The sequence below is a fragment of the Gobio gobio genome (assembly GCF_949357685.1).
Source record: "Gobio gobio genome assembly, chromosome: 2".
Classification (NCBI taxonomy): Eukaryota; Metazoa; Chordata; class Actinopteri; order Cypriniformes; family Gobionidae; genus Gobio; species Gobio gobio.
The window spans coordinates 27,510,820-27,532,168 of NC_137098.1; the positions used below are offsets into that span (position 1 = coordinate 27,510,820).

The window sequence follows — 21,349 nt, forward strand, 5'->3', positions numbered from 1 at the left end:
CGACGACTATGATAAATGGAGTCAGATGAAGAATATTATAATTAAATCCATTTTGCCCAGCTGAAACACTGAACGCGCATGCGACCTTCACCGCGGTTCGTTACCGATCATTGGAGCGAATTCAGCGGCCTTACAGAGTTTAAATATTGATGCATAAGTGCATGCCTAAACATATTTATATTTTCCAATATCAGTTTCCGAATATCCATAAATAATGTGTGTAACTTTCTTACACTGTTTAGTTATGGCTACAAACTGTCAGAACACACTTCGCACTGCACACACACTGTAATTCTCTCTATTTATGATTGCGATTTAACCAATCAAAGATCAATGACATCAAAGTGACATTTCTCCCAGAATTCAACCCGAAATCTCAAATTATAAATAATTATTATAAGATTACCATTGTGAATCAGGGTAAAGCAAGTAAACAGGCACGTTTTGAACACTGTTGTACTTCCTCAGTAATTGATTTTTGTTCATTTTTAACCCCACAAAAATCGTCTGTACTGCAGCTTTAATTATATCAATTCAGACCTACACAAATATGTTGAAAAATAATGCTGAATCTTTATAACAATCCATTCAACAAATACTAAAAAACAGACTGTAACACAAGGGAGAGTGACTCTTCTGTTCATTAGACACAGTTTGTTGGCTAATGCAGATAATCTCATGTCATTTAAATATTGTCAGATTATTCGTCACATTAATCCACCTGCCCGCTATAAATCAAGAATTACAACGAGGAAAGAGATGAGGAAGGAGTGCTGGTTTTTCAATAGAGTTACACACCACTGCAACCTCCAATCAACTGAACAAATGAGGTATCTCACATCTGAATAGTCTTCATTTCTAATAAACCTCATACACAATAAACACACATGCATGTCTAAACAAACTGCTTTTCTATGGATGCATGGTTGCTGTATATTTATTATTAGTCTGGAGTGTTGATGTGTTGTTGACGTGTGAGTCTGTTTTCAGTGCGGCGTCTTTGTCTAAATGTGTTTGAGTGTGGTGTGGTATTGGTTTGTGTTTGCTAGAACGTGACCACCGTTATCATTATGGAAATAAGCCAGCCAAAAGATATTGTGAAAATCCTTTTTAAAATGAAAAATGACACCAATGAAAATCGAAAACTCTCTTAAGATAACACCATTCCATATTCTCTCTCCCTCCCTCATTACTCTATATGTTTGCCTTTAACTAGGTAAATTCGAAGGCTGTTCCCAACTCATCTATTCCTATAATAACTAATAAGACAAGACAAATACAGCAGACAGGGATGGAGAGAGGTGCCCAATGATGGTACAGCTGGATAAATTGTCGCACACACACACAAACATGTTGGGTTTTCATGTTTTATGGGGACTTTCCATAGGCGTAATGGTTTTTATACCGTACATACCGTATATTCTATCCCCCTACACTGCCCCTGCCCCTAAACCTACCCATCACAGGAGACATTCTGCATTTTTACATTTTCAAAAAACATCACTTAGTCTGATTTATAAGATGTTTTCCTCATGGGGACCTAAAAATGTCCCCACAAGGATGAGGATTTCAGAAATTGCCATCTTTGTGGGGGGACACAACGTAGGGTTTACCAGTCCACACACACACACACACACACACACACACACACACACACACACACACACACACACACACACACACACACACACACACACACACACACACACACACACACACACACACACACACACACACACACACACACACACACACACACACACACACACACACACACACACACACACACACACACACACACACACACACACTCCATCTATTTCACAGACATATACAGATATACCGCGTTTGTTTTTAAACTGAACTAACGATATTTCCTATCCTCTAAATCGAACCCTTATACAAAAACAGAAATTAAATAAGCTGATTTCCTCATGGAGACTATTTTATACAGGTGATTTCATGCAGAGACATTTGGATCTTAACAATGTAGGCAAAACAAACACATAAATAATAGATAATAGACACATTCATTCAAACAGAACATAAGCTGCAATATTCGCCGGAAAACATCGTTATCTCTTGTATATGTCATGTATGAACAGCGTTAAACACTGTAAGAGTGTTAAGGACTGAAAATTTCAATCTTATTAACAGCAGGCAGTTGTACATTTGATATCAATCCTCTCAGCGTTTGGTACTTTATCGCCTCCCTCTCCGTATCACTCTCTTCCATCCATTTCTCCATACTTAGCTCTTCCTTCTGCTTCTCTATCATCTCTTCCTCTATCACTCCCTCGCTACCCCGACCATCACACTCAGCCAATACTGCTGGAGGCTGTCCATCTCTCTCTCTCTCTCTCTCTCTCTCTCTCTCTCTCTCTCTCTCTCTCTCTCTCTCTCGGTCTCTTTTAGCCCCCTCCCTCATTCTCTCTCCCTGTATCAGTGCATGTAGTCGACACTCGCTCCTTATTCGCTCGTTGGCTCACGCAAACATCTCAACTGCTTGCAAAAGAGAAGAAGAAAAATAACAGACAAAAAAAAATGAGTAGAAACCAGAGAAAAAAAACTGCACTAGAAACAAATGACAGAGGTATGGAGGGGAACTGCTAAAAATATCCAGCACTACAAAATATCTGTAATTTTTCCTTTTTTTCTCTAATTTTTCTTTTTCTGTTCTGTCTTTCCCTGGATACCTGACCGGCAGGATTAAAAATGACTTAAATTCCAATCAGCTGTGGCAGGAGAGAAGGAAAGAGGGATGAAAAAAGAGGAGTTTGTCCTCTGAAGAGATTCAGCGACACACAGCTGGTGAGAACGAGGGAGTGTTAGACGGAGAGAGAGAAATCAAGAGAGGGAGGGAAGAGGACCGGAGTAAGAAAGAGAGAGAAAGAGGGTCTTGTTTCGCTTTTGAGGAAGCCAGGAGTCGGATCGCCTTTTCCTGCAGGACTACTCGACTGGAAATGCTCGAATAGCAGGTTTGTGTGGATGCGTTTGTGTGTGTGTCATTTAAATGATGGATGTAAAATGGATATTAAGAGTAAAGAGAAAAAAAGGCATTTCTGATAATGAATTTAAAAACAAGAGAAACAGATGATGAGACGCTTGTCAATCTGCATGGTGACATGCCTGACACCATAAGACAGCTGCTTAACTCCTCTCTCTCTCTCTCACACACACACACACACACACACACACACACACACACACACACACACACACACACACACACACACACACACACACACACACACACACACACACACACACACACACACACACACACACACACACACACACACACACACTAACTAATAGTCACCGACTCACACACAAAGCAGCACTGTCACTCTCACACACAACACACTGTCACCGCACCCACAGATTAAAAAACACTCTGTCTGCATCTGTGATTCTCATGACGCGCACACAACCATGCACACACGCACGCATGAACGCACACACACATACACACACACACACACACACACACACACACACACACACACACACACACACACACACACGCGCACACACACAGGAGGTGTTTAATTTGAATGCTGTCTCTGCGCTGTCTGAGACACACTCAAGATGAATGACAAGCTGAAGAGGACACAAAAATAACTAAAGATGTGTGTGTGTGTGTGTGTGTATGTGAGATAGAGAGGGGGCAGAGAGAGAAGGTGAGAGACAAAAGGACAGGAAACCACTTTGGTGACATTTCCAAGAGGAATCAATGTTTTTTTTCAATCGGACGAGGTGAGAAAACAAGGAAAAAGTGAGAGACAGAGATGACTAAACAAGAGGAGATATGCAGTCTAGAGGAATTTTTTTTAGAAGTGCAAAATGGAGAGTTGACATCAGGGCTGTTGTCCTGGGCTGGGAGGGGGGTGTTCTGACCCCTGTTATACGGGGGATATGGTGGTGGTGGTGGTGGGGGGTCATTGTAGTATTGGACCATGTGCTTTTGAGTGGCAGCGTTCAATGACATCGGAAGACGCATTTAAATAATTATTATCTCTCATTATTATCAAAAATTTCAAATGAGATATTGTTTACATCTGTTGTTTCTCTTAGATGGCAGCAAATGAGAGAAACCGCTGAGGTCTCCTGATTCTCCCCAATAACATATCAGAATAGATCTCAAGAATGTCTCATTGAAACTGTGCTAAAAAGACTCAAAAGACTTTGGAGATTTCAATAGGATTTCAAACATTTCTCAGCAAAATTATTTATTTATGCAATTTAAATATTATTTTATTTATGAATTTAATTTAGTTTCACTATTGCCACATTCATTTGAATGCTCTATGCTCTTATTGTATGCCAACAATTGTCTAATTTGTTAATATTTGTATTTATTCCAAGGAATTTTAGAAGAAACATCTAAAACAAAAATTCAGCCGGTTAAAAGATTTTAGTCTTTATCATATTTATTTTAAATCAAAGTATCACTGTGTATGTGTGTATTCTCAATGACAACTTGAAATTAATATTTTTTCTTCTCTCTTTCTCCCTCTCATTGCTTACTCATCCTCCCTATCCCATTCAGTCATTCCTCTCTCCCACCATCCCATTTTACTCTGTGCTTGGGACGTTGTTTTGCTGTGAGACATAAAGGCCTTAGAACTGGCAGCTCACTGGAATCCGACACTGAAAGACGAATGGAACAAACAACTGAAGAGGCGAATACATGAAAACAATCAGAGCAATTTGGAGGAGAACACAAACAAGGTGCACATCTGGAATTAAGCATAAACAGACTGACAGAATGAGAGAGCAAGATGAGGAGGTGTTGAATGGGAAAATGAGCACATGAACATGGCAGGTGAATGAAAAGGAGCAGGAAAATAAGATGAGAAGAAGATAAAAACAGCAGGATCCTGTCAAATAGAGGGAAGAACAACTGGAAAAACTCAAAAGTGGAAGAATATGGTGAGAATCTTAAAACGCATTCAGTGGAAATGTGAAACTGCTGGAAGGCCCCAAGGCCAAAATGTTTCACAGCAGGAACATTTTAACAAGGAAAGAGCATATCCTGGTGTTTTCCACCAACCAAACTGGAGGAGATACGAGTGGAATTGATATTCTGACTCAAGTTGAATCCTCATGTCTGAATTGTGCACGTGGAAACGGGATAGATACACAGAAACTCGAGGACACTTCTCTACCTTGATAAGGGATAAACACCTCAGTCTGGATTAGCAAACACCTTTGAAACTTAAACACATACAGATAAACACCTGGAAATGAGCAGCTAATTGACCTGGGATCAACACAGACAAAAGGTAACTACTCTCACTCACAGACAGACAGACAGACACAGACACACACACACACGCACACACACTGGAATGGTTAAAGACTAATGTACAAGGTAATTGACTGACCTGACATGAAAGATGCAAGGCAGAAAATCTTTATCAAGCTTTTGTATGCACAGTCCTGTTCCACATCCTTCAGCACACAGAGTGGAATATTTTATCTCTAGAGGTTGCTCTTACAGAACCCAGGAGACTTAATGGCATTCCGAGTTATGTTTCATTTAAGTGTTGACTTTGTCTCCGATGTTTGCTCTAAAATTCCTTACAAATAGAAATAAATGAGACAAATGGCTGCCGTATAGGATCTGTTTGCAGTGATCCCTTTTGGAAAAAACTGCATATGCTGGTCCTGAGCTGGTTATAAGCTGGTCTTGAGCTGGAGCTAGTTTCTTAGGACCAGCACTTGACCAGCTTAAACCAGCTCATGACCAGACAAGGACCAGCTTAAACCAGCACAAACCAGCTGGCTTGCTTCAAAATATACCTAACAAGCATATGCTGTTTTTTTGCAGTGCTTTCTAAAGGTGCAGTCACATTTACCGTTATTAGGCAATTTTTTTAAATCCAGTCCTTTCAATAGTAATCCACATAATCGGGGTTCAACGGGTTCAAGATGCTCACATGGATTTTCCGCATTGACCAACAGAAAACTGCTTGGTTTAAAAGTGACTTCTGTGCTTCATACATCGCAACACTGTTGACAATAGACAATGCACCTGTTTTTCACCTGAAATTTCGCTATTGATTCTGAACGCTCCACATCGGCAGAAACGTTGTGGTAATAGTGCTCAACTCACAATTGATTCCAAAAGAGTTTGGTGTTTTTGTTTTTGTTATTAAATGCATTGTAAGAATACTTCTAATCAAAATCTCGCTTTGTCTGCCATGTAGAATTTACTGAGGTGACTGCAATGGATTCTGGGATTTGGGCAAAATGAGGAATCTTAATTGAGTTGCCTCCCTTTTGAAACAGCTTTTGCATAGCCATAGCAACACTGGCTCAACCAATGGCATGAGTTCGAGGCGGGGCTATTTGTTTGCCAGACTAATGACAGTCAGTGGAGTTCTGGAAAGATTATTTTTGAATTCCTGTTTGCTGATGCATCATTCTGCACTTCACTTTTAAAGAAATCTCATTTGCTATTTTTTCTTTCCTATGCTTCTCTTAGTGTCTGACAATTTGCGTGGTGGTCGTGTGGTGTTTTGAAGACAGGACTAGATGTTGACCTTTTGTAGTCAATTAAACAGCTGTAAATTGGCAGTGGCTGACTGGATACACATGAATGGGTCAGAGAACAGCATTCCGCTCTAGAAACGGTTATGATTGCACACAAACACAAACACACAGACACAAACACCTCTCTCCCTCCAATGAAAGTGAGATGTGTATATCCAGTTATTTATGGAGCTCAAGGTACTTTGTGGGCCATTTATTTTTCCACTTCTTTTGCCTCTTTCTCCCTTCACATAAACTCAAGCACGCATTCGACAGCGGCTAAGGCAGCGACACAACACAAGAGAGATTGATTTTACAGTGCGATAATGACAACACATGCATACACACTCACACACAAACAGCTGAAGAGCTCTAGTGCTCTCCACCCAGAGCACACGCTTCTCTATGCATATTCATGCGCACACATGAAGGACACTTTACACTGCTCTACAGCCTTTATCTATCTACCTCTCTCAAGCTGGTGTATCCCCCCTCCATCTCCCTCTCTCTCTCTCTCTCTCGCTCTCGCTCTCTCTCTCTCTCTCTCTCTCTCTCTGTGTTTGTCATTAAGTGAGAGGTTGCTTCAAAAGTTCCATACATTTTCTCTGTCACCAAAGCATTCTCTTTTCCTTTCCTTTCCTCTCATATTTCCTTTCCTTCCATTTCCTCTCATATTTCCTTTCCTTTCCTTTTCTATCTTCTCATATTTCCTTTCCTTTTCTATCTATCTGCTCATATTTCCTTTCCTTTCCTTTCCTTTCCCTTCCTTTCCTTTCCTTTCCTTTCCTTTCCCTTCCTTTCCTTTCCTTTCCTTTCCTTTCCTTTCCTTTCCTTTCCTTTCCTTTCCTTTCCTTTCCTTTCCTTTCCTTTCCTTTCCTTTCCTTTCCTTATCTATCGTCTAATATTCCCTTTCATTTCCTTCTCTATCTCTTCTCATATTTCCTTTCCTTTCCTTTCCTTTCCCAATATATCTTATCATCTTTCCTTTCCTTTCCTTTCCTTTCCTTTCCTTTCCTTTCCTTTCCTTTCCTTTCCTTTCCTTTCCTTTCCTTTCCTTTCCTTAACTATTGTCTCATATTTCCTTTCCTTATCTATCTTCTCACATTTCCTTTCCTTCTCTATCTATCTCTCATATTTCCTTTCCTTCTCTATCTATCTCTCATATTTCCTTTCCTTTCCTTTTATTATCTCTTATCATATTTCCTTTCCTTTCCCAATCTATCTAATTATCTTTCCTTTCCTTTCTTTTCCTTTCCTTATCTATCTTCTCATATTTCCTTTCCTTTCCTTTCCCAATCTATCTTATCATCTTTCCTTTCCTTTCTTTTCCTTTCCTTATCTATCTTCTCATATTTCCTTTCCTTTCCCAATCCATCTTATCATCTTTCATGTCCTTTCCTTTCCTTTCCTTTCCTTATCTATCTATCTATCTATCTATCTATCTATCTATCTATCTATCTATCTATCTATCTATCTATCTATCTATCTATCTATCTATCTATCTATCTATCTATCTATCTATCTATCTATCTATCTATCTATCTATCTATCTATCTATCTATCTATCTATCTATCTATCTATCTATCTATCTATCTATCTATCTATCTATCTATCTATCTATCTATCTATCTTTCCTTTCCTTTCCTTTCCTTTCCTTTCCTTAACTATCGTCTCATATTTCCTTTCCTTATCTATCTTCTCACATTTCCTTTCCTTCTCTATCTATCTCTCATATTTCCTTTCCTTCTCTATCTATCTCTCATATTTCCTTTCCTTCTCTATCTATCTCTCATATTTCCTTTCCTTCTCTATCTATCTCTCATATTTCCTTTCCTTTCCTTTTATTATCTCTTATCATATTTCCTTTCCTTTCCCAATCTATCTTATCATCTTTCCTTTCCTTTCTTTTTCTTTCCTTATCTATCTTCTCATATTTCCTTTCCTTTCCTTTCCCAATCTATCTTATCATCTTTCCTTTCTTTTCCTTTCCTTATCTATCTTCTCATATTTCCTTTCCTTTCCCAATCCATCTTATTATCTTTAATTTCCTTTCCTTTCTTTTCCTTTCCTTATCTATCTATCTTTCCTTTCCTTTCCTTTCCTTTCCTTTCCTTTCCTTTCCTTTCCTTTCCTTTCCTTTCCATCTCCTCATATTTCCTTCCCTTTCCTTATCTATCTTATCATATTTCCTTTCCTTTCCTTTCCTTTCCTTTCCTTTCCTTTCCTTTCCTTTCCTTTCCTTTCCTTTCCTTTCCTTTCCTTTCCTTTCCTTTCCTTTCCTTTCCCAATCTATCTTATCACCTTTCCTTTCTTTTCCTTTCATTATCTATCTTCTCATATTTCCTTTCCTTTCCTTTCCTTTCCCAATCTATCTTATCATCTTCCCTTTCCTTTCCTTTCCTTATATATCTTCTCATCTTTCCTTTCCTTTCCTTTCCTTTCCTTTCCTTTCCTTTCCTTTCCTTTCCTTTCCTTTCCTTTCCTTTCCTTTCCTTTCCTACCCAAACAGTTGTGTTCTACCTTCATGTCTATCAACACACTTTCTCTCTGCCTCTCTTTCAATGTATACCCCTGCAGCAGCATTATATAAACAGAATGAGTTCATTAGTAGTTAGCTTGTAGCTGTGCAGGAACAGCAGGTTCTGATGAAGGAGGACAGATCATGTAAAAGAGAGATGTGCACAGAGCACCAAGCAGTGTGCTAAAATCTTCACTGTGATACCTATCCTGTTATTTCACCAGCCCTGCTGAAAAATTGCTCGGGCCAAAAAAAATTCAGTGCCGGTGTATGCTGGTGCAGGGCTGGTCCAGATGGTGTACCAGCATAGACATGCTGTTCACCAGGATTATAAAGGTGGTCAATTGGTCAACAATGGTTAATTTAGGCAAAACAGACTTAAGTTAATTGATAGCTAATTTTGATCATTTTGCAAATTGTTATTTATTAAATGTAGAAGACATTTTTATTTGTTAGTGTTTTAAAATTCAATGACTCACAGACCTCATAATTTAAGCTTTATGAAGCAGGACCGTTTGAAGATTAAATTCTAAATCGGCAACACTGTGAAAAAAAATATTGTGATTTTACTGGTAAAAGACCGTAAAAATGTGTCTTGTTAATTGGTTGGCAAATGTTAAGGATGATTCATGAAATGTACCAAAGCGACAGATTTTTTGGTACATTTCTTCAATCATCCTTAACATTTGCAAACCAGTAAGTTCATTTCTGTTACTGTTTTCTCGTGTGTTTATGGCATTATACAAATGCAGAAAGATTTCTTTATAAGGTTTAGGGGGTTGACAAATGACTATGACAGATAAACAAACCTGCAGGTAATACATAAAATGCAAGATGTGGACTGACAGATATAAGGATCATATTGTACAGGATATTGAGCGCATTCCAGAGCTTAAGGATCAGAGTTTATATTCTGCTGATTCACTGCTCTGAGACAGTGAACTCAGACACAGAAGAACAGGAAATGAGGAGAATTATGAGAATGACCTGCTCAAAAAGATTCATACAGAAAGGCAGACAGACAGACAGACAGATTCTAGAGGCAGACAAATTGGATGGTGGATCGAAAGATGATGGATGACTGAATAAATAGAGAAATGGACAGGCATATGAAGGCATGGTTGGATGAATAATCAGATGCCTAGATGGATCGATGTAGGGAGTCTGAGTGTGCAGTGCTGAGAGGGTCAGTGCTGGGTCAGATAAATAAGACTTCTGAAACATGAATTCATCCTGCAGAGTCAAACAGTCTCAAATCTGACTGATTTACTAAAACATACAAACAAAAATGTTTAAACCTATTCGCTTCTTTAGATAGATGATAGATCTATTACCCTAGCAATGCCCTCCCTTACGAAAAAGAAGTATACTTCAAGTTCATTTTATAAAGTATACTCAAGTAATGTTCAAGTATATTTTTAAGTATACTATATGTAGTAAGTATACTAATATCAATGTGTAGTAGTAAACTTGTAAATGTACTATTTCAATACCGCTTGGGACTATGTTGGCCCACTTTTAGTGTATAAAAGTATACGTTTAAGTGTACTATAAGTGTAACAGTGGTAAACTTTAAGTGCACAACTAGGTTTCTTATTTGTACTGCATCTGTACTACAAGTGAACTCATAAGGATACTAGTAGGTTTCTATTTTAAAAGAAGTAGAATTTTTTGTAGTTTATGAAAGTACACTTTTTTTGCTTATAGTTTACTATTTATATATTATTTTTGCACTTTCAGTATACTACTATGTCCAAATGTAGATTTTTTATACTTGAACTATACTTTTAACTGTACTTTAACAAATTTTAAAAACATTTTATTATAGCTTCATGTATCCTTTTTTTTATCAACATTTGAATGTGGGTAAGTTTCATAAAGAAAGGCAACATTTTAAACAAAAAGTTGAGAAAATTGCATTTTTGCCAAAGGCCTTGATCAGATTCAGAAGGATGATCAAACACAGATGGAGTAGATCGAGTTCATCAACACCTCCAAAGCTTCACAGTCATTTCCTCTTCGTGGGTTTGACATTTAATTTGGTAACATTAGGCGGTTTTGATTGACATGCTGTTTAATGTTTGATGATCGTGTTATTTTACATGTGTGTGAGCAGTCTTCTATCACTTGTTTCAGCTTCTTCTCCTGTATTTTGATCCGGAGATTCTTTACTAGAAGACATGTCATAGCGCCCCTACCATATAACAGTTAAAACATGGATAGCTGGAAAATTCAGTCAATGGTGGGGAAAGAGTAAAGTAGATTTCAAGTAAATTCCTAGATAAGTATATGCCAAATATACCTTTTCTGTCAGTATAAGTCAAGTATACTTAAGTTCAATTTTAAGTATATTTCTGAGAAGTAAATAAAAATTAGACAAAGTATACTTTCTTATTTTTAGTTTAAAAGAGGTATACAAATAGAACACTTAAATAAACTTTTTCGTAAGGGCTGCCAACCACCCAAAACACCCCAGCAACCACAGAACACCCTAGCAATGTTCTAGCAACCACCTAGAACATCATAGCAACTGCATAATGCACAATGCACTTTCCATTGTGGCGTTCCACCAGTTTTTCTCTCTCTGTGTTTCTCTTCTGAGAGTTCCCTTTCGGATGCTTGATGGATCACTGCTGTCAGATCGTCATCCGCCTCCATATTAGAGCATGTGAGTGTGTATGTGTGTTTGGGTGTAAGAAAGAAACTGTGAACACCTTCCACATCTCTGCCTTTTCTCTTTACATCCTAATGACTTCATGACATTAAGTCACTTTATCTAGTGCGCGCACACAGTCAGAAAGAAAGAGAGAACCATGGAAAATGGCGAAGATATGAGAGAGTTGATATACAACTATGAGATGAGAACCAGGAAGATGAAAGCCATTTGTCAAAGAGTATGTGTGTGTATGCGCGTTTGATCATGTGCGTGTGTGTGTTGGAGATCATTTCCTATAAAAGCAGGAGACATCTGAGGATCATTGATTCTCTTTGTTGCACAGATAATAAATCCCCCAGTTCAATTCACAGTAAGATTTCATTAGAGGATAGAAGTCTTTAATACCACAGATCAGATGATATGAATGATATATATGGGGCTACACCTATCTACAGCTCATCTTTTATATCCACACAAAAGCATAATACAGACTTAAACTCATTGTGACCTATGCCACCTGTCTCAACCTTCTATCTGACTCTCTCAGTCCTTCTCTCGCCTGTGCAAACATACACTTACACAATATAGCTAGCGCACAAAGATATTACAAACTTTGCCTCAACAAACAGAATATCACACCTGACAACTACAAAATGCGATTAGCAATATTATTTATTCCTCTTCAGCTGCTGTCTACTGTGTTATTGTAAAATATAAGCCGAATTCTGGTTTTGTATCTGAATTGAATGTGATGAGATAAAACAACTTTATAATGTAAAATTATACACAAGACCTGCTGTAGATTGGCATAGAGGTTTTGCTGGTTAGCATGTTTAAAGGTCCCATGGCATGAAAGGAGGTTTTTTAACATTAATATGAGTTCCCCTAGCCTGTATATGGTCCTCAAGTGGCTAGAAATTTTGATGGGTGTAAACCAAATTCTGGCTGTCTTTCTCTGCCTTTGAGAAAATGAGAGCTCAGACAAGCTGATCTTGAATTTTCCTGTTATGACGTCATACCAGGAAAGGTTACCTCCCCTTCCTCTGCTTTGCCCGCCCAGAGCATTCGGAGAAAATGGATTCAGTTTATGTCAGCACAGGCTTTACAAACAGACTTTTCGATATGGATTCGACAGCACCGCCACAAACAGTGAGTAACTGTTTTCAATAATGACTGATCTGTGATCAGTGATTTCTGATGTGTAGCTAACCATTCAAGTTCACTCAGACTTTCTTTCTAGACCGTTTAATGATCACTGTCTTGATGCCCTAAGCGTAATGCATCAGTGAATCAAGCCAGTGACTAAAACGATCGTTTCAGTTAGTAGCATGAAACAAATCCGTTTTTTAAGTGATAAAACTACAGAGAGCAATCAAAGAACACTCTTTATAATGTCCGGAGCTGTCAATCACACATCGCGAGTGTATCTGCACACTTGCCCAAACTGCCGTTATAATGAATGACGCTGTTATGCAGCACAGCGAAGCTCTTACTGTATTCATATCGACGTTGTTTTTGCTGTTAGCTGTGGTGAAAGCATTTTGTGAGAGAAAACGCATTGCAATGACGAGATCACTGCATTCACCCGATCAACAGACTGTCTGTCTACTCAATGCTCATCACTGCAGCTTTTCATGTGATAGGAATAGATCATAAAATAACGCTATAATCCACACTTTGACGATTCGTTCATCTCGACGGCTGTTATGGTACATTACATGTGTTACAAAGTTCGTAGAATAAGGTGGAAGAAGCCAGAGTCGACGTGACTGGGACTGTTTATTCAGAACTCTCAGATACAAATAAGCTTGCGCTAACAGCACAGTGCTCTCAACAACTCAGTACAATAAAAGTTCCTCCAGCTCTCCGTGGTTCACGAGTGCCCAGTCAGTCTCTCTCTCTCATGCATGCAGTGCCTCGCTAAACCACGCCCCCTCCCCAACATAATCTAATGCCGCGTTCCAGGCAACCCGTAACCCGTGTTTTTCCAACCTTCTACCCGTGAAAGTGCACTGGAACGGCAGTCAAACCCGTGACTTCCCACCCGTGAATCCGTACTAGATCAATGTACTCCCAGTTACGAGATCTGACGTCACATAGCTCGCGAAAAAACAATGACAGCCCGTACGGATGCGGTATTTACAGGGTTTTTCCTGGGTCAAAAATGGTCTTCGGTGGGGGCTGACAGACATGGTCATCCATACACACACACACACACACACACGCACGCACACACAGTTAAAAAGTACCCTACCCACGTGATCTGCAAGCACAATACTGACAATACATTTTAAATAAATTCAAAGAAAGTTTGTAACTTTTGCTTATCTTATTTTGATCCCACATGAAAAAATACTAGAGTATATTATAGTAAAATTACTCTAGTAAATACTATAGTGTTTTTGAACCGTACTATAGTAAATATATTACAGTAAATTAACAAAGTGTAGTAAATACTATAATATACTACAATATACTACAATTTACTGTAGTATCTTTACTATTGTATGGTTCAAAAACACTATGGTAAGTTTACTATAATATACTGTAGTACTTTTCCATGTGGGATACCTTGATGTTTGTTTTTGTTCCTCATTTTTACACTATTTACTGATAATTGTTTTGGTATATAATCATATCAATATTAAAAAGTAGTATTAAAAAAATGAACAAATAGCCTTATTTTCTGCCATATACAATTTTATAAAATTATCAGTTAGCTAATAACTTTGTTCTGGGTTCACCTCACTCCAGTCTAAACTAAGTGATTTATAGGCTATTTATTTTACTACACATTGTGAACATAAATAAGCTGAAAGACTGTGGATAATTAAAACTAACTCTTACACCCACTCTTGCTAAATTGTGTAAGCACACTTGTGTTCTCATTTCAGATGTTCTGAGTAAATGATTAAACTGATTCGTGAGTTCAGTGTTGGACAGATCAGTTGTTCTAACCAGTCGTTGAAATGATTCGGTTCAAAGGAGTCATTATGTGGCGAATCGGACATTTGCAGACGTGTTGTGTGCGAATCCCGTCTGTTAGAACATCGCGAAAGATTTGTAAACACACAGAAAACACTTCATAACCGGATAGGATTTGTTTCCCGTTTATTGAAAGTATGCTTTATGTCAGCTGGTCAGAGAATCAGTCAATGTTTTTTGAGCATATTTCACACCCAGCGGTAATTAAAGGAAAACATATTGTCTGATAGTGCCACGTGCAACATGGATTCGGTCTTCCGACCTTTTGATTTTGATTAACGTAATATGTGAAATATTAGAAAGCTAAGAATGCTTATTTTGAAGACAGAGAGTGTGCGAGCGGGGGAGGAGCTCTGATCGTTCTCTCTGAGACTCGGTTACAAGCGCAGCATCTATTCTACATCATTCATGAATCACAATAACTCATCAAATAAAGCTTTGGCGGGACAAAAATTTGTTTTGGCGGCCGCCAAAAAATTTTCAATGTAGGAAAAACCCTGATTTATGAAACAAATATACAATTAACGTTAAATAAAGGGTATAGCAGCTTCTCTTGCCGTATGCACCTTTTTTTTACATCTAGCTACCACACGATTCCTTGCGCTCAGGCAGTTTGGCGTGACTTTGCCTGGAACGCTACAAAGTCGTGAGTCATGGTTTGAAGTTGTAACTTACGGGCTCAAAAACCTGCCTGGAACGCAGCATAACACTCATTTAAAATACAAAGATGTCAGCCAATCACAACAGTGGGCGTTTTCACTGAAGTCTCACAGCAGATATGCCCCTTGAAACAGGGCATTCAGCCAGAGGGGTAATAACAGTATAGAAAAAAATGCCTTTTATTTCTAAATTATGACATTTTTTGATGTAAAAATCATACTAACAATATAAGTACACCTCAGGAAACATTATAAAATAATAGAAAATGCCATGCCATGGGACCTTTAAATAAGCCACGTGGATGCCGTGACTATATCATCTTTTCTCCATTGACAGCCATTCACTTAAAAAAAAAAAAGAAGAATTTTCTGATGGACTATTTTTGCAAGCAACATATATTGTTAATACTTCATTACAGCACAGCAGATGTTTATCTCATGACTGGTTTTTTGAGGGCTCGTATTTACAGGAAATTGACTCATGATAGTTATTAAGGGCTTAACACAAGAACTGTGTATGTTCTTGTGTTGCCATCAGCCAATCGGTCATGATGTCTTTTCCTGCAGCTCCAGAGAGATTAGTCACTTTCCGGGTCCGATAACTGGCTTAAAAGGCACACAAATGTGGCGCTGATTTCAAAATCGCGTGCAAGCGGCTGTCCTTGAACGCTAATGGTTAGCTCTCTCCAGGTATTATAGACTTTCCTTGTCTGAGAAATGCACTTCGCTTCTCTATCGCTTATTGCTTTTATGAGATTGCGCCTGCACTAAATTCTGACCGCTCTCATTGACAATAAATTGTGTCCTAGTGGGAAACATTTCTATGGGCATCACCCTGCACTATATTCCTCTTCCCATCACCACAACCCACTGCTTATAAATGTGCTGCTTATATCTGTCTGGCTATGAGAAAAGCCTCCTCAGCTGCTAGAAGCCACAACAATAAAGTCACAGTGAAATCACAAATAAAATGCAACAAAATGCTACTAGATTTTCAGACTAAACTATTCCCAAATGACTCAATATTGAATCAAATCAGAATTCCATTTAAATTAGAATGTGGTTGTCATTGTCATTTATTACTGAAATGTATGGGAATAACCAACGCTATCTCATGACCAATGTATTTTACGAGGTGGCTAAATGGTATGAATTTGTATGACCTCACTCATATGAATTTGTATGGGTAGGTTTAGGGGCGGGGTTTAGGGGAAGGCCATTCATACGAATTCCTATACAAATTGAGCAACTCGTAAAATACGTACGATTTAGCAAACATCTTACGAATTTGTACGAGTGAGGTCATATAAAACAATAATAATATGAATAAAACAAAAATAATACAATTAAATTAATCTAAAATAAAATGTATTGTAATATGTTTATACTAGTGACTACAATAATAATACAAAGTCAAGTAAAGCTCCAAAAATATGAGAACATTTCAAAAGAGTGTCTCTGTGCACTGTTTACACAATGTCATCCTCCCCCGAAAAAAAAATCTTGCTCTGCAACTCAAGTACCGAGAAAAGAGTAAAACTAAGCCAGGATGTTAATGATTCTTATTCAGTCAATGCTGCTTCAATTAGTCTTTCAGCCACTGTGTGTGTGTGTGTGTGTGTGTGTGTGTGTGTTTGTGTGTGTGACGGCTCTCTTCAGAGTCTTGTGCAGTACAGAATGTAATTGATGTGATAATCGTTAGCAAATGGTCATCTGCTTTGTGGCCACTGAAGATGTGGAGACACTGATAACAGCAGCAAAGCTCAGTGTGTGATTTAATATGAGGCAGCAAGGCATTCGTGAAGGAAGGAGGGGTGTGTTGAGGACAGAAAGAGTTGGCGAAAGAGGGCTGAGGGAGTTGATAAGTGCAGAGAGATGTTCGGAGTGAGAAAACCCACACACACACACACACACACACACACACACACACACACACACACACACACACACACACACACACACACACACACACACACACACACACACACACACACACACACACACACACACACACACACACACACACACACACACACACACACACACACACACACACACACACACACACACACACACACACACACACACACACACACACACACACACACACACACACACACACACACACACACTGGACAGGGTTATTATGTGCTAAAACCAGGCATTCGCAGTAGTTTTTCATTCAGTCTGAATCATGAATAACATTACGGATTACAAAAGGATTACCAGAATTTATATTCTATTCTAATCTAATCTACGCCCTACCAACACACACATGCTTATTCGCTCTGGAAGATAAAATTAGACCAAGACAAGCACAGGCATGTCCTGAACCTAGGAACGAATATGAGTAGAGGACAAGGAGGGTGGAAGGAGGAAGAGGCCTGATAATATTGAGAAAGGGCTGCTATCTATCCCGGGCGGGCGGATCGATGGAGGAGAGAGACAAGATCTATTTCGGCTGGTCTGTTCTCAGGTGGCTAAAGATGGTGAGAGTGGGAGAAGGAGAGAGAGAAGGGATATTTTAACTAATGTTGCATCACTTCTCAAGTTACCTCAAGGGCAGATGGGAAGAGTGGACACAGGTGATAAGCAAAACCTTGGGTAATAGACAGAAACTGAAAAAGAGGGGCGTGGAGAAGAAACAGGGAGGGAGGAAGAGAAGGAAGGAAGGTCATAGGAGGGCAGAGGAATACCACACACAGGAAAAGTCAAAAGGAAGAGAAAGAGACAGATGAAGCGGATACTTTTGCATCGCACTATTGAGTTTTTCCGCTCGATCTCCCACAGACTTCTGGGAATGCAAAGTTACAAGACATCAAAAGTCACGTTGAAAATTGCACTCAGTTGCACTTTTCTCTCCCTCCACCAACATGTAGAAAATGCATTTTTATGGTGCATTCTTATGCAAAACATTCTCAATATGCCCTCACTGAATTCCATCACTTAAAGGAATAGTTCACCCAAAATGAATTTACTGTCGTTAAAAAACATTATTTTATAAAAAGGCATTATTTTCTTTCTAGAACACAAACGAAGAGATTTTGAAGAACGTTGGAATGGCAAAAAAAAAAGGATAAAAAAATTGTTATCTTTTCTTTATGTTTAGCAAAAGAAAGAAAACCATACCGGTCTAGAAATACATGAGGGTGAGAATTATGAAAATCTCTTAAAAAAAATTACCATGAAAACTTCTGTCAAAACTATAGCATGTTATTGTTACTATCACAAAACCATAATGCTAAGAAGAATCTTAATGCTCTCTGCAAGAATCTTTCAGAGTAGGTTGCCCAATCAATACAGTAATCAATTTCATCCTGAGGTTTAATCAGGCATTTCTATGTGAACATTACAAATGTTCAAGATTCCTCCCATTTGTGGACTTACAAGTGCAAAGTCACAGAGGACGCATCGAATTTTGTTATATAACCACAAAATTAGAATCTGCCACTATTTAATAAGTAATGTGCTGAAAAACAAGCTTAATTAAGTTAAGTCTGATTGTTCCCTGGTTATATTTATCTGCATTTTACAGTGTAATGACTTTGCAAAAATTATCATCTTGTCATTTTGAAATTTGCATAATTACTGCACTGCACTCTTAATAATACCGAAGAGGGGTGAAGCACAAACTCCGCTAATGATGTGCATTTACAGGAAATACTGCATGGACACAAACGGTGGGGAATGGTTATTTAAAGATCACTGTTACAGATGTGAGTCTGCCATGAGCGGTGCTGGGGATGTTACTTTGAAGCTGCAGCTTGCCAAGATAATTAAACTACAGCCAAGCTATTTTTCTTAGAAACAAAGCTACTAAAATCTAATAACAACAGGTAGCAAACTATACATTAAAGCTATAAGAGCACAAATCTATTAGTGCTGTCAAATCGATTAATCGCGATTAAATCGCATCCAAAATATAAGTTTTTTTACATAATGCATGTGTGTGTACTGTGTATAATTATTATGTATATATAAATACACAAACCTGCATGTGCCACAGTCACTTTAAGTTTCAGTTTGATTAGACTTTCAGTTTGTATCTGTCACATGTTCCTTTGTTCTGTTTCCCGCCACTCATCTGTCTCCCTGGTTACAATCATTGTTAGGTTATCTGTGTCATCAGTATCCTCATTGTGTTCACTATTTAAGTTCCTCCCGTTCCTTCAGTCTCTATCTGATCTCTGTTATGCTAAGTTATGTTCACTCTGTCTGTAGTCTGATGTACAATATACTATAGGAGTATTTTGGATTGAATTTGTCTGTCTTCCTCTTCTTGCCTGAGCACAACGTGACAGCATGTATATATTTAAGATTTTTTTTATATATTTATAAATAAAATATTTATATTTATACCTAATAAAAATATATAGAAATATATACAACATATACATGCAAATATTTATTAAATATATACATGAGTGAGTGTGTATTTATATATACATAGTAATTATACACAGTACACACATATTATGAAAACACAAACTTTTATTTTGGATGCGATTAATCACGATTAATCGATTTAATCGACATTAAAACCAGCTACTGTATTTATCATTTGGTTGCGCTACAGTGTAAAAGTAACTTGTTGGAAAAGCTAAACATTATTTTAACTGTCACACAAATGATACATGTATTTAAGTTAGTATTGTCACTATTTTTAGTAGTTTACTTCTCAACACTGAAAATGAGGAAAGCTGATTGTTTTATTTGTAACTTATTTCAGATGAGCATGGGTCCACATTCTCACTCCACAGAGATGGAGCATTTCATGCTGATTCTGATAGCTGTTTTCCTTGGCTTGTACCTGTATTATTACATGCACTTAGTGTTAAGCGACACTGTTAAAAAGCATTTGCTGAATGCGGTAATGCAGGACAGAAGTGTGATGTACACTCTGATAGAACTTAATACCTCTTCGGATTCATCTTCGGGTTGAAACCCATATTTTACGATGACAACCAATGCAAGGGACAAATTGGTGCAAGAGATCAAATTACAGATATTATGGATTTTTCAGTCTCAAACCTGTAATTAGCATTTTTTTTATGTTATGTGATGATTATTTCGTTCTTTTGACCTTCTCTCTCTCCCTGTTTCCTCATGTTCATCTCCTGTCCAAGTGCTGCACAAAGCACACTGCACAAAGTAACAACGTCTGCATTCTGACTTTATTTGTATTGATTGTTATACTATAGTTGACCTCATCATTTGGTTTGTAGCTCCCATGTCATTATGATTGAAACAATCTTTAGCAGAATTTTTCCATCAGCGTTGATTAATTCGGTCTTCATGTCTATTATGAGTCAAAATCTAATTTTCAGGGAAATGACTAGTGTATTCGGGGCTCTCATTTCTCCTGAAGTGAAGCAAATAGCACTTCTGCCAAAGAAAACCTGCCACACGCTAACACCGTGTCCTAACTACACGCGACACGATGAGATTCCAGCGACAAGCAACTTGTCTGTCCACACCAGACATGACACGACTACGAGATGCGACAAATCAATTAAAAACCACAGCCAGTCAGAACAGCGTGTGGGCGGGTTCTCGCAGCAAGTGTACGGCACCAGAGATTATTCTTGATGGCACTCGGAAAAGGAAATGGATAAGTACATAATCAAATTCACAAATATTACGCTATTTAAACATTACTAAAAATACATACGAGTCACTAAAACAATCTTTGTCATAAAATATACTTGTTTGTTCACAGTTTGAACATTCTTTTTAATTTCAAGATCTGAGGTGAATTATCTTTTAGTACGACTACGTTACAAAGCTGGGAGCACTAAATGATAATCAAAGTCACATTACATGCTTTTAACATTAAATAAAGCACATAAACATTACCTGAGATTTTGTTTTGTTTTGTGTTGTTGTTCCAGCCTTGACATTGCGGAAATAGAAACCGTTTCTAAAATAGAATCATCGTGTGTCGCTGTCGCGGCTGGTTAGGACAAAAACTCGAATTAACATGGAAAAGA

The 21,349-nt window shown here is 38.1% G+C and overlaps 1 protein-coding gene across 1 annotated transcript in view; it reads left to right on the forward strand.

Moving 5' to 3' along the window:
* The first annotated feature begins 2,471 nt into the window (after nucleotides 1-2,471).
* Nucleotides 2,472-21,349, forward strand: part of LOC307122650 (leucine-rich repeat and fibronectin type-III domain-containing protein 4) — a 31,270-nt gene continuing 12,392 nt past the window's right edge. The window contains exons 1-2 of the mRNA XM_079810803.1: nucleotides 2,472-2,978; nucleotides 4,553-5,288. The gene's annotated coding sequence lies outside the window, so the exon portion shown is untranslated. The remainder of the gene's footprint in view (nucleotides 2,979-4,552; nucleotides 5,289-21,349) is intronic.